Source organism: Papio anubis, chromosome 3 (assembly GCF_008728515.1).
Source record: "Papio anubis isolate 15944 chromosome 3, Panubis1.0, whole genome shotgun sequence".
Classification (NCBI taxonomy): Eukaryota; Metazoa; Chordata; class Mammalia; order Primates; family Cercopithecidae; genus Papio; species Papio anubis.
The window spans coordinates 179,522,241-179,535,060 of record NC_044978.1 but is presented as its reverse complement, the minus strand read 5'-3'; the positions used below and the strand labels follow the sequence as shown (position 1 = coordinate 179,535,060).

The window sequence follows — 12,820 nt, the reverse complement described above, 5'->3', positions numbered from 1 at the left end:
AGGTTGAGGCGGGCGGATCACCTGAGGTCAGGAGTTCGAGACCAGCCTGACCAACATGGTGAAACCCCATCTCTACTAAAAATACAAAATTAGCCAGGCATGGTGGTGCATGCCTGTAATCCTAGCTACTTGGGAAGCTGAGGCAGGAGAATAGCTCGAACCTGAAAGGTGGAGGTTGCAGTGAGCTGAAATCATGCCACTGCACTCCAGCCTGTGCAACAAGAGCGAAACTCCGTCTAAAAAAAAAAAAAAAAGGTGAAATTATCCAGGTGCTGCAAAAAATAAAATGTTTCTCCAACCTATAGAGCAAAAACTCAGGGCATGATCTGAAAGAATCCGGACATCACCTCCCCACACGTGAACACGTTTTCAGTGTTTCACAGCCGTCCCTGCTCTTCCCCAGAGCCATGAGCCCTCCAAGGCAGGGCCACTGCAGACCCTCTGTGTGTCCCCTGCTCGGGAAGAATCCCTCAAGTTTCTATGTTAGGAAACAACAGAATTCACAAAAGTAAGATATAATCCAGGTTGATTCAAATGTATACCAATTTAGAAGTTCTACATACACTTTAATTAAAAGGAAAATAGAGTAAGAAACATTTTCAGCACACAGCTAAGAGCTCATCTTTGACCATGTCAAGGTCATTCGAATTATCAAAACACCATCAACACTCTAACAGATCAAACTGGCAAAAAGCCACACATGTAAGAGGAAATCCTCATGCTAAACAGAGCTGAGGGCCTCTCGCAGGCCCCACTGAAATTCTGGCTCTGCCACTTGCCAGGTAAGGCGACCTCAAATGAGGTGCTTAACCCTTCTGAGCCTCAACTTCCCTCTTTCTCGGCAGTAAAATGGGACAATACCCTATAGCTCACAGGCTGGTCTGAGGACAAACGAAATGAAAAGGTCTGGTGAAGCCACCGGCAAACCCAACCCCTAACTGACACACAGTAGGTGCCCAGTGAACGTGCCGCTTCCCTTTATTTCCTAGTACAGCAAAACACAAATGTAAGCCACAACAGAGATGCAGGTTAGAATGCAAATTCTGATGATAGAGTAGACAGGAACACAAAAAAGTATATCCTTCCTAGGAAAATCAGTGCCTGGGTAAACAGAAGGCATCACTCACGTCTGGAATTGGAAACCATTTTGGTGAAACTATAGGATTTCATTCATGGCAATCCAAGGACCCTTCCCTGAATTGCCACCAAGAAGAAAGCACAGGAAGAAGGAAGGAAGGTCTGGCAGAGCCCAAAGCCATCTGGCTTTAAGTCGAGAAAGAAAACCTTTCTCTACTCCTCGCCTCTGCCGTCGGGGGGCCAGGGACAGCAGCCCGAGGGCCTCTCCTATGGAGAAGTTGAGCCAACTTTGAGGTCTTTGTTGGTCCCAAGTCCAGTTAAGTTTCTTAAACCTCAGAACAGGGCGTCAGTCTTCAGGGAAATAAGCCTAAAAGGGAAAATGTACTTCCGCTTGCAACACACTTTAAAACCAAACTCTGCAAGGGCCAAGGCCACCTGTCCTCAAGCACTTCCGCCTGGTGCCACTAGGGCAGAAGCTGCACTCCAGGCCACCTGCCACCTGATAGTACCCTTCATAGGGGAAGTTGTACAAACAAGGTGTGTGCTTCTGAGACAAGGCTAATGGGTGGACTGTGGACGCTGGCCAGGAGACCAACTGCAGATGGCCTGCCTCCAAGTCCACGTTTATAGAAGACAAACTAAGCCTGACTTCCCCAAGCCAGCACACAGGGCCCTCCTGATCCGTCTCTGCCTGCCTCTCTAGCCTTGTGCACTTGCACCCGGCCACCTACCTGCCCCCACCACCAGCCCACTCAGCCCTACTCACCACCACCTGGGGTGCCCTCCTCAGGTAGGCCATCAGGGGCCTCAGAGCCCTGGTAGGGTGTGGCACAAGGAGACACTCAATTGGTGTTTTCAAAAGCCACCTCCTCTGAAAAGCCTTCCCTGCCTCTCCCAGAAAGCTGCCAGGCCTCCTTCCTCCTAGGCTCCTTTTGGCCACACCCTGCCTGAAACAGCTATCTTACGGCTGTTCTCAGGTCGCTCTCCCCACTGGATTCTACGCTTCGGGCAGGCACAGCGCTAATCATTTCTGGGAACTATTCTCTGGTTAAATGCCTGGCATGGATTAAGGTTTCAAAAATCTACTTGCTGAATTAATTACTACTAACAACTGAGGTCTTAAGTGGGCAGATTTCAGGGACAGTCCCATCCAAGAAACATCTGCTGAGAGCTGGATTATGTTCCAAGAACTTGGTGAGAGCTGGAGGTAAGACTACGAGGAAGAAATCCCCTGCCACCAAGTTCCCGGACAGTGCACACCAGCAGCTGAGCAGTGACCAGCCTACACACTGGTTAGAGGCTAGACCAGATGGTGAGGAACGCTGTCAACACATGATGGTCAGGAAAGTGAAAATTCCTCCCTTGACAGATGTTTTCCAAAGTCCCAATCACTAACGTCCTAGTGACAGCATCCCACTGCAACAGTGACCACTGCAGTACGCACCCCTACGTAGGCACAGGAGGAACGGACCCAGCGCCTGGCCCAGCACCCTGCCATGGAAGACACTGAACCCAAGTCAAATGGTGATGAGTCATCACTTTCCGGCCAACAGAAAGATATGAAGTATGGATAAGAGAAAGACCGTTTCCATTCCATGCAACAAGGCCATCTGAATTGTATTTACCTGTCACAAGACTCAGTTCCGCAGGAAGCAAAGAGGACAGCTGCCCCTGAGGGATTCAATCAACTGTCACTCCACCAGAGCCACAATCCTCACTTCAGTACAAGTCAGAAAGCGTAGGGTAGCTCTGCCAGTGACTCTGCATGGGACTTTGGAAAACAATCCCATCTAGAAGCAACTGCTTGATTTTCTCCTCCTTAAAAAGCAGTGGGAACGGTCTTGACCCAAGTCTTCATAAATAAAAGCAACTGTTTACAAAGGCCAAACCAAACGATCTAGGTGTGTTCCCACGGGGTAAAAACATCCACTTAGTGGCTTCAGGGAGAAGTCATGCTGCCGTCTGTGTAGACATCCACGGGCAGCCTCTTCCCAGGGATAGAGCACGAAGCTCTCCCTGTCCCGGCTCCTCTCTGGACGCTCCACAGGACAGCTGCCTCTTCAAACCCCAGTGGCAAGGGGGCACTGTCCTATCTGATCCTCAAAGGGCGGTGTGTTCACCTTTACTGCCAAGCCTGCCATCATCCCAGCTCTGGCCACTGACTACTGGATTCTTTTTTTTTCTTTTTTTTTTTTTTTGAGACAGAGTCTCACTCTGTCGCCCAGGCTGGAGTGCAGTGGCGCAATCTCGGCTCACTGCAAGCTCCGCCTCCCAGCTTTATACCATTCTCCTGCCTCAGCCTCCCAAGTAGCTGGGACTACAGGGGCCCACCACCACGGCCGGCTAATTTTTTTTGTTTTTTTTGTATTTTTTAGTAGAGACAGGGCTTCACCATGTTAGCCAGGATGGTCTCGATCTCCTGACCTCGTGATCCGCCCGTCTCGGCCTCCCAAAGTGCTGGGATTACAGGCGTGAGCCACTGCGCCTGGCGACTTCTGGATTATATTATTATTATTATTATTATTTTCCTGAGATGGAGCTTCACTCTTGTTGCCCAGGCTGGAGTGCAGTGACACAATCTCGGCTCACTGCAACCTCTGCCACCCGGGTTCATGCAATTCTCCTGCTTTAGCCTCCCGAGTAGCTGGGATTACGGGTGCCCACCACCACACCTGGCTAATTTTTTGCATTTTTATTTTTTTTAGTAGAGATGGGGTTTCACCATGTTGGCCAGACTGGTTTCGAACTCCTGACTTCAAGTGATCCGCCCACCTCGGCCTCCCAGAGTCCTGGGATTACAGGCGCCCGCCATCACACCCGGCTAATTTTGGTATTTTTAGTAGAGCCAGGGTTTCACCATGTTGGCCAGGCTGGTCTCAAACTCGACCTCAAGTGATCCACCCACCTCAGCCTCCCAAAGTGCTGGGATTACAGATGTGAACCATTGAGCCTGGCCTCTTTCTCTGTTTTAATTCAAGTCCTGGCTCTGGCAGAAAGGACTGGACGCTCCAGGCTCACGAACATGAGCAGCTGCCTCCGCTCCCCAAGCGCAGACGACACATCGGGCACTGCGTTCCACGTCTATATCCACTAGTTCTGTCACCTCCACAACCATCCAAAGAGCTGACAGAAGACTGAGGTCTAAAGGGTGCTACGTAATAACAGAGCTGTGCTGGGCTAGCCTGGGTAGCTGGGGCACTTACTCTTTGCACTGCTACACACACACACACAGCCTAAAACAATGGATTGATTTGCATTATGTAAAATGGAAAAGGCCATTATAAAAGTAGTTTGGCTTTTAAACGGGTGATTCTTTAGAATAAAAGTAGTCCTGAAAAAAATTTCCTAGAAGCTCACATATTCCTCCAGAGGGTGAGTGGCAACTTTCAGACACTTGGCACTTAACACAACGCTGTTTAAGTTTCAGCCCACGTATGTTTCAGCAAACCAGGCAGAAACTGGGGTTATTGTTCAGGGTCCTCAAAGGCTCCTTCACAACCCTAAGGAGCTCTTAACTTACAATGACCACTGGTTATGATTAAAGGCACAGGTGGAACTTTTTTTTTTTTTGAGATGGGGTCTCTGTCACTCAGGCTGGAGTGCAGTTGTCTGATCTTGGTTCACTGCAACCTCTGCCTCCCAGGCTCAAGCGAGCCTCCCACCTCAGCATCCCGAGTGGCTGGGACCACAAGGCGCATGCCACCACACCCACCCAACTAATTTTTTGTTTGGTTTTTTTTTTTTTTTGTACGGTTTCACCATGTTGCCCAGGCTGGTCTTGAACTCCTGAGCTCAAGTGATCCACCCCCCTCAACCTCCCAAACTGCTGGGATTAGGGGCATGAGCCAGGGGCGCCTGGCAGAGACATTTTAAATTAGACATTCAATGCAAAATGTTTCAGCTTCACTTAGTGATTTGGTAAATTACTAATTAACTAATTTTCCTAAGTACTTGTGAAGTGACTGGGAGGCAAATAATACATTAGGAAGATATTTAGACTACTTAAAGCCGGTATAGTTTATAATCTTTTTTTTTTTTTTTTTTTTTTTTTGAGACGGAGTCTCGCTCTGTCGCCCAGGCTGGATTGCAGTGGCCGGATCTCGGCTCACTGCAAGCTCCGCCTCCCGGGTTCACGCCATTCTCCTGCCTCAGCCTCCCGAGTAGCTGGGACTACAGGTGCCCGCCACCACGCCCGGCTAGTTTTTTGTATTTTTTAGTAGAGACGGGGTTTCATCGTGTTAGCCAGGATGGTCTCGATCGCCTGACCTCGTGATCCGCCCGTCTCGGCCTCCCAAAGTGCTGGGATTACAGGCTTGAGCCACCGCGCCCGGCCTATAGTTTATAATCTTAATTATTAATAAGAGAAATCATTTACTGAGCATTTAGCATGTACCAAACACGCGGGGAGCCATCACATGCTCTAATAATCACAAGCCTGCCAAGGGCACTGAAGAAACTGTGAGATTCAGAGAGGCTAAGTTACGCACCCAAGGTCACACAGCAACAGAAACTGAGTTCAAACCAGATCGGACATCAAAGTTCATACATGGCCTGCTGGCATACTTATGAATACAGTCCCTAAACTTTATCCCCCTTCCTCTCAGCTCCTTTAATGTTGCCAAAAGGTGTATTCACCCAATAACCCTGATCATTCATAAGCTGAACACTTAACCATTCTTACACTTCCGTGTATGTATGTTAGGCTTCATATGAAGTTTTAAAAATAAAATAGGCCAGGCGCAGTGGCTCACGCCTGTAATCCTAGCACTTTGGGAGGCCGAAGCAGGTGGATCACCTGAAGTCAGAGGTTCAAAACCAGCCTCGCCAATACGGCAAAGCCCCACTATGGCGAATCTCCACTAAAAATACAAAATTAGCCAGGCCTGGTGGCACATGCCTGTAATCCCAGCTACTCTAGAGGCTGAGGCAGGAGAATCACTTGAACCTGGGAGGCAAAGGTTGCAGTGAGCTGAGATCACGCCATTGCACTACAGCCTGGTTGACAAGAGCGAAATGCCGTCTCAAAAAATAGAATAGAATAGAATAGAACAGAACAAAACAAAATAAAAAAAGAAACAAAATAAACAGGAGGGAAAAAATAATGCAGGTTCCAGCAGCAGGCTGCCTGGGTTCAAGTCCCAGCTCCTTTGCTCACTAGCTGTGTGAGCGTGGACTCATGTCTTAACTTCCCTGCACCTTGGTTTCTTTCCTTGCAGTAAAATGAAGACAATAAGAGACCCTATTGGGTTAGGCAGTTGACAGGATTAGGGGAAGAAATCCACATAAAGTCCTTAAAATCGTGCCTGGCACAGGGTAAGCCTTAGAAAATGTTGGCTGGTGTTATTCTTTCCTGGACACGGATAGGGCCAGCCAACTCAGCCCCACTATTTTAGCAACCATTTGCATAAGCAAGGCCAGACACAGCCAGTCTGTGTCTACAAGGCCACAAAGTACAGCTTCTTCCTGTCACCAGTCTCTCTCCTCACACCTGCTGTGTGATACTGACGGGGCTCTGGGCCTCAACTTCCCTATCTTTAAACTCAACTGACTAGTCAAGCAGACCAGTCCCTGTGAGCCTTCCAGATGGACAATCAATAATTCTAAACCACCCGGGCCCAAGAAACTTTCTTTCTTTTTTTTTGAGATGGAGTCTAGTTCTGTCACTAGGCTGGAGTGCAGTGGTACGATCTTGGCTCACTGCAACCTCCATCTCCTGGGTTTAAGTAATTCTCCTGCCTCAGCCTCCCGAGTAGCTAGGATTACAGGCACGCATTGCCACCACACCCAGCTAATTTTTGTATTTTTAGTATAGACGGGGTTTCACCATGTTGGCCAGGATGGTCTCAATCTCCTGACCTTGTGATCCACCCACCTCAGCCTCCCAAAGTGCTGGGATTACAGGCATTAGCCACTGCGCCCGGCCAAAACTTTATTTATACACAGTCCTAAAACACACGTTCAGCTGGTCATGGTGGTGTGTTCCTGTAACCACAGCTACTCAGGAGAATCGCTTGAGCCCAGGAGTTCAGATCCAGTCTGGACAACGTAGCATGACCCCATCTCTAAAAAAAATTTTTTTTAAGTTAACAAACACATACTCACTTTCCTAAAATCCTCTTGTATTCTCTATGTATTAATGTTTATACTGACAACAAATCTTTTCCAAGGTCTCAAAGACTCCCCAAGCCACCGCCGACCTGCAGGGCAGGCATCCTGTGCTGAGGCTAGGACTCAAGGTTAGAAGCTCTGACCAATGTGGGAGAGAGATTCAAACAAGCTGCTCTGACTCTGAGAGAGGCCTTCTACAGTGCACCAGCTAAGGAATCAACCCAGAGTAGAGGAGGGAAGGTGGAGGCACGAAAGACAGGAGTTCACTCACTAAACGGGGAGTGGGGTGGAGACAGCACACCCAATGCTGAGGAACTGCAGGGGCTAAAGGAATACAGGGGAACAGCAGAAGCCAGGCCAGGCAGAGCCCAGGCTGAATGTGAGAGGGTAGGCTGGGGGCAGACGGTGAAAACTCAGTTGTACAAACAGGAACCAAGCCCAGCTCAGTGCAAAGCGCTGGGACAGCGGAGGACACCGAGGTGAGCAGAGCCTGGCCCAGTAGCCTGCCTCACTTTGAATCCCATCTCTGCCTCTCCCCATCTGGGTGGCTCCAAGCCAGTTACTCTGTCTCCCTTAGTCTCGGCTGACACCCTTGATGTTTCCCAAAAGGTGTTTTCACCCAATGACCCTGAGCACCAAGTTCATGCCAGGTTCTCAGTAGGACTGGAGATCTCATTAGGATTGTGGAGCCCACAATCTCAAGGGGTCAAACACACAGCAAAGAAGCAGTAAGAGGGTTGGTCGGAGAGGGGAAGCCATACCCAAACTGAGATATGGCTTGGTACTGGCCAGATAAACTGGGCAACAGGAAGTGTTCTAAGACTGCTCTAAGGACTAGCCCAGTCCAGGCAAAGCGACTACCAGTTTCCAACAGGCAACCCACCTCTATAAAAGCCAGACAAGACAGTAACTAGGTGCTAACATCCTACAATACTGGGGGCAAGACAGTGAGCATTTTGTCCCCAAGACCCCACCACGACTACCCTCCTCAGCTAGCCTCACTGCGTGAAATAACCAAGGTGATGCCCAGGGGCCTCCAGTAGGGTCAAAATGCACCGGTGCCCATAAAAACTTTCCAAGCAAAACTTCCAATTCCACGCTGGGGAAAACGGCGTCCTATGCAACTTTAAGACAGAAACGACCTCACGTGGCCTGGTCAGGCGCGGTCACTCCGGGACCCGCAGGGTCATTCCCCTATCCTCCTGACCAGCCGTTCCCATCAGGGCCGGGCCCCACAGCCTAGAGAGACTCCTGGCGGGAGGGGGCCAGGAGTCCCTGGACTCACTCCTCAAGGCAGCTACCCCGGCCCCGAGAGGGTCCCCAGGCCAGGGTCTCAGCCGCCCGGGAATGGGAGTCTCCGAGGCGGAGGCAGGGGGATTCCCTAGCCCAGGGACATAGGGTTCGCGTGGGGTGGAGGTCCAAGGAGGTCTGGGCTCCGAGATGAAAGGGGATTCCGCGGATCAGGGACTCCAGGGGGAGAGGCGTCCGAGATGAAAGGGGGGTCAGGGGCTCCAAGGAGGAGGGTCCGCTGCCCTGGGGGCTGAGCGTCCGAGGTGGAAGGGGACTCCGGGGTCGGGGTCTGGCGCACCCAGCCGCCTCCCCTCAGGCCGGGAGCCTCGCGTCGGAGGAGGAAAACTTTTCGTCAAGTTCCGGGAAAGGAGCGGGACACAGCGCGCGCCTCCGCGAGGGCCGCCGAGTCCCGAGTGTCGCCCCAAGCCCGGAGGCCCCGCGACGGCACCCCGGGCGCCACGCACGCGCTGCCCCGGCGTGCAGGAGCCGCGGCCGCGCGGCGAGGGACACCCAGCAGGACCCGCACCCGGCTACCCGCCTCGCCCCGGCCGCTCCCCGCCTCGGCCGGCGCTGCAGCAGGTGGCGGCCCCGCGCGCCCTGCCCTCCCTCGCGGCCCGCGGCCCGCGGCCCGTCCCCCGCGGGAGGCTCTCAGTACCGGAGTTAGCGCGGCTCCGACGCCATCCCCGGGACCCGCGGGCCCGCAGCCCAGGCCCCGCAGGACCCGCAACTCGCGCTGCGAAGACGCCGGGCGCGCGGTAGGCAGCGGGTCCGGCCGGCAGGTGCGCGCGAGCAGCCCGCGGCGAACAGCGGCGCGCACCCTCGCTTCGCCCCGCCCCTCGCCCGCCCCTGGACACGCCCCCACGCACTTGCGCCCCGCCCCTGCCGGCCCGCGCCCGCTCTTCCGCCCGTGCCGCCGCGTCTAGAGCTCGGCGCTCGCCCGACTGTCCCTCTTCCGGGGGCCGCCCGCCGCGGGCCTCCGGAGCGGCGTCGCCAGCCCTTTTTTCTCCCGAGAACCAACCGGAGTGGCGAGGGACTGCGTTGAGCGGGCCTTTGTGCCCGCAGAGCCCCTGCGGACATCCGACAGGGTCCCCCTTACCTGGTCGGCTGCACCCGCAGCCATCTTGGAAGTGGGAAGCGGCTGGGAGGGGGAAGGGGCTCGAGCGGGCAGGGCTCAGGCGTAGGGAGCCGAGCGGCGGAGCGCATCGATGGGGCGCCCCTGTCCCGGCCGGTGTGCGGGAGACGGCCCAGGCCCCGCCGCGGAAGGGAAGGTCTGCGTGACACCGGGGCTCAGGCCCCGCCGCGGTGGTCTTGGGAGCGGCGCCGTGGCGTCCTCCCAGCCGGCCTCAGTCTCAATCTATAAAGGGCTTTTCCGAACGTTCTCTCTTATCCCGCTGTGACACGGTGCCTGGCGCTGTAGTTCCCAAACTGGTCTGCACTTTAGCATTGCCTGCAGAGCTCTTAATATTCCGAAGCCCAGGCCGATTAAGTCACAGTCTCTGAAGATGAGATGGAAGCATCATCAGTTTGGGAAGCTATGTAATGTGCACGCGGATTTGGAAGCCACTGGCCTGGCGTTATCTGCTTAGTTGGCCTCAACATTGCACAAACTCCAGAGACGGGATCTATGATCAGAGCCGTTGTACAAAGCGGGAAACGAACTCAGAGATGAAGCCCTCCGCCCAAGGACCCGGGTGGGTCAGTAGCTGAGAGGGGCAGAAACCGGGTTCCCTGCCCCAGGGCCCTCCACAACTTGGTAGACAGAAGCCCCTGTTGACGGGCACTGGGTCTTCATTCCCCTTCTAGACTGTGGGTTCCATGAGGAAAGCCGGGATTATCTTGTTTACTGCTATTTTCCCTGGACGTGGCAAATAGTAGGTATTTGACTGTTTATTGGGTTGTCCTTAGATTCTGGGGACTTGAGGGCAAGAGGAGAGACCCAGCGCTGGGAGCCAGAAGGCCTGGATTTCCACTTGGCTTTGGCTCCTGCCAACCGGGAGCCCTGAGGGTTGTCATTGGCAGATAAATTACCAGAGAGGAAACCCGGGAGAGACTGACTACAGCCCAATCTAACGGAAGACTCAGCCACTCAGAAAGGTCAGGGGCAGGAGGAGTTTTCCCATTACAGGAAGCATCTGGAAGCATGAAATGGAAGATTTGTCTCTGCTGCGGTCTTTAGGGATGGGCTAGGGAACCCCGAACTTGGGTCTCCCCTCTAGCTCGTGGCTGTAAAAAACCTCACCATCTATGAGATATGACGCAGAAGCAAGAGGGATTTTTAAAGTCCATCTCTTGAAAGCAAACATTAACATCCCTCGCAGTGCTGCATCATAGAAGCTTAATAAATGCTTAAATTTCTGGGGGTTTTAAGTAAAAATAATACGAGGCCTCCTTCATACCTCTTAAAACAAGGCCTCCCCAGCTTTTTCTAAGTAAACCCTAGTGGAAAAGTACAGACTGCTTCAGTCGTGACTTAATTAGCAATTTAATGCGTTGGATTAATAGATCTACTTGGGGCTCCCAAATCCCTTCCAGCCCTAATTCTGAGTCTTAGGGTCTAAAGCCCTACAATGACAAGGAACCATTGTTCTGTATCCAGAACCAAAGTCTGTGGTCCTGCAGATTTGCACCTGGCGCCCTCTGCCTGCCTTTTCCTCACTGGCCATCCTGCTGTGCCCACCCCTTCTCTCCCGGAGCCTGTCATCACCTGCACCCGCAGCGTGATTTGACCCACGCCTTACCTGTTGCCCTCAGCACCCAGACATGCTCTAGACACATCTTCATTGCAACTTGAGTCTGACAAAATTAAGAACACGGCGAACAGGATTTAGCCATGTGGCTGTGGGTGGCCACTTCACCTCTTAGCACCTCCCTCACCTTCATCTCTGATGTGCAGGTAATCCCGGGATCAGGGCAGTAAGCCCTGGATCTCAGCTCTGCTGGCTGCTAAACTGGTCCTTGGACGTCGACCCCCATCATAACTGGCTATGAAGCCATCTCATTCCCCATGCAGACTCTACCTGAGGTTTCCAGAAGGATTATCTCCCCCAAGTAAAGCCATGGCTTAGTGTGGACAAAAGCCAGGCCTCTTAGCACCCCCTCATGCGTTCCAGGCAAATGACCTACGCATGGGAGCCCCCAGGCTGGCTAACTCCTCAAGTCTCCAGGAAGCCTTCCCTGCTCCACCCCAACCCTCCCATATGTACAAGAAACATGGCGTCTCCACCTCCCAAGTTGAGTTGTAGTGAGGTTTAAACAAGTCTAAATTAAATGACAGTATCTAGCATGTTTGGAGAACTCTTAGCACGCCCCCCCTCTCCTCAGACACCGCATTGAGGGACCTTTTCCAGCCTGACCTCGGAGCCTCCCGAAGCTTGCTAGGCAGGAGGGGCCGGCTCACCTTGGAGTTGGGGAGGGGAATGCCTTTCCCAGGGTGTTCAGTGTCCATGGAAGACAGTCCTGAGCACCCACTCGGTGTCTGCTCGTGCTGGGTGCTAGGGACACCAGGGTGACCCACAGCCCACAACTCCTGCTGTTTTAGGGCTTCCAGGACAGACAGAGGTGGCATCTTGAAAATGCAGCCTTGGCCCAGCACTGTGGCTCATGCCTATAATCCCAGCACTTTGGGAGGCCAGGGTGGGCAGATGTCTTGAGTCCAGGGGTTCAAGACCAGCCTGGGTGACATGGCAAAACCCCCCATCTGCCAAAAAATAAAAATAAAAAATAAAAAAATTAGCTGGCCTTGGTGGCACACACCTGTAGTCCCAGCTACTTGGGAGACTGAGGCAGGAGGATCGCTTGAGCTGAGGAGGCGGAGGTTGCAGGGAGCCAAGATCACACCTGCACTCCAGCTTGGGTGACAGAGCGAGACCCTGTCTCAAAAAAAAAAAAAAGAAAAGAAAAATGCAGCCTTGTCCCCTTGCAAGGAAAATGGTTATCTGACCAGAGGCATGTCTCAGGAAAGTCGTCACCAGGTGTGAGAGCTGGCAGGACCCTTAGAGAACATCAGGTCCCCTCTGACTATTCAGAGGGAGAACTGAGGCCCACAGAGAGGTGTGCGGAATGGCCCAAGCTCAGGGGCGGTGGGAAGTGTGCACACAATAAGGCCAGAGGCTTCCTGCCCTGCCGAGCCCGCCTGCGTCTCATGAGATACCGGGGATCCATCTGGTTTCCCCAACACACATTTTTGTCCCAGCTTTTCCTCAGCCCCTAGATGTGCGCTCCATTGTGGAATGGGTGCGTGACTCTTGCTGGTACCTGTGTCTCCACCTGGAGTCATCCCAGGTGCCCTGGGCTGTGCTGGCTGATTCACCTCTGTTATCACAGTTGATCCACACAAGCTGCCAAG

The 12,820-nt window shown here is 52.9% G+C and overlaps 1 protein-coding gene across 2 annotated transcripts in view; it reads right to left on the bottom strand.

Moving 5' to 3' along the window:
• Positions 1-9,627, bottom strand: part of TBC1D14 (TBC1 domain family member 14) — a 122,124-nt gene extending 112,497 nt beyond the window's left edge. Inside the window, exon 1 of one of the 2 annotated variants that reach the window (XM_031664745.1) lies at positions 9,572-9,627. The gene's annotated coding sequence lies outside the window, so the exon portion shown is untranslated. Of the gene's footprint in view, positions 1-9,130; positions 9,307-9,571 lie in introns of those variants that run through there. The other variant, XM_021938253.2, reaches the window with a different exon arrangement.
• Between the last annotated feature and the right edge of the window lie 3,193 nt (positions 9,628-12,820).